This window comes from Otolemur garnettii, unplaced genomic scaffold (genome assembly GCF_000181295.1).
Source record: "Otolemur garnettii isolate 467f Iridium unplaced genomic scaffold, OtoGar3 scaffold00089, whole genome shotgun sequence".
Lineage (NCBI taxonomy): Eukaryota > Metazoa > Chordata > Mammalia > Primates > Galagidae > Otolemur > Otolemur garnettii.
Genome location: NW_003852484.1, coordinates 5,891,551 through 5,893,145, shown reverse-complemented (window position 1 = coordinate 5,893,145; position 1,595 = coordinate 5,891,551). Strand labels below are relative to the sequence as shown.

The window sequence follows — 1,595 nt, the reverse complement described above, 5'->3', positions numbered from 1 at the left end:
AATCAAGTTAAATTCAATTACAAGAAAAAATTGACTCCTCAATATAGATATTTGGGGAGAAGACACAATGGTATGAGGCAATTGATGCAAAAGGAATTTAAAAAGGTTAAGTTCTCCCATGAAAATGTTAACCATCCTGCAATATAGTTCTAGGGCTGCCTGCAAATGGGAAAGACTATCTGGGATAGTAGGCTCCTTATGAAGATAACAGCTGGCATTACTGAACATTTATTATGGACTACTATATATAATATGCTAGGCACTTGATGTGGCTTCTATCTGCAGTCCCCAGCTTTCCTTGGCCTGTTAAGAAACAGGATGCAGAGCAGGTGATGAGTTGTATTTACAGCTGCTCCTCTTCACCTGAGCTCCCCCTCCTGTCCCATCCCCCTCAGTGGTAAAACTTATCTTCCATGAAACTGGTCCCAGTTCCAAAAGGGCTGGGGAGCTGGCTTATAGCATTAACCCTTAACAATAATCATGGAGATAGATACTTTTATTAGGGCCACTTTACAGACATATGAGGCAGATTGTTGCCATAAGGGTCTCACAGAAAAGCGATGTCTCGAAAATAAGCACGCTTATTGAAATTGTGTTTTAAATAAAGGTGACCATCTGCTCGCTCAGGCAAATTGGCGAGCTTCTTTATTTGCAGTTGGCTTATATAGGGAATTTTGTACATGAGTGCAATGCAGCAATGACCTCATTGATCCATTTAAACAGCTTATGACTACCCATCCTGTAAGTAGCTCCTTCCTGGTAATCTGATAATCCACCCAACATACACCTTTAAGCATAATCCTTTCAATATAACCTGGTCTAACATAACTTAATGAAGAACATGTTGTCAGTTATTACTTTCTTTGATCTTGTCTGAGGAAGCCTGAGGCTATGGGGGAAAAGAGACGATTTGAAGGTCTATTCTACTGACCATGCCATTTGGAGGCAGTTACTTCGAATCTTTAAGCAAAGCATAGGGAAACTTCTTGGGCATATAAGCGTTTGTGTGCAAACCTCTGCTCCCCTTAAGTCAGGGGGGGATTTGCTGGAGACTTTTACAAGGAATTCTCAGGCTGGACTTCTCAAAAGTCTTTCATGAGCCCAGGTGCCATTAGATACCTGTATGATATTACCATTCCCGGACCTGTCAGCAAGCGACCTTCGTCACTTATCACAGATCAGGAAAGGTTACTGATAGGTATCTGGCCAGTTTTCCAAAGGGCTTTTTCATAGGCCTTATAAAGTCAACCTTAATTCCTTAACGCAGTCTGGAAATGCTATTCCAGCCAAAGCTTTGGTCATGTTAGGCCCGCAACTAACCTGGCCACATGGGATTCGGCTTGTTTCTTAAGTATGCCTGCACAAAGTCTTCTCATTGCTCTCTCTCAAGCGGCTTTTTTGGCCAGAGGCATATAGGCATTTTGCCTATAGCAGAGATGTTAGATAATTTAGTCAAGGTCACCAAATTGGTGGGTCAATTCAAATATTGACTCTAGAGCTCACGCTCTTAATCTTTTTTTTTTTTGAGACAGAGCCTCAAGCTGTCCCCCTGGGTAGAGTGCCATGGCATTACAGCTCACAGCAACCTCCAACTC

The 1,595-nt window shown here is 42.1% G+C and overlaps 1 protein-coding gene across 1 annotated transcript in view; it reads right to left on the bottom strand.

The window, feature by feature from the left end:
* The window catches only part of LOC100962899 (cytochrome c oxidase copper chaperone), a 7,822-nt gene that overhangs the window by 4,851 nt on the left and 1,376 nt on the right, over positions 1–1,595 (bottom strand). The window lies entirely within an intron of this gene.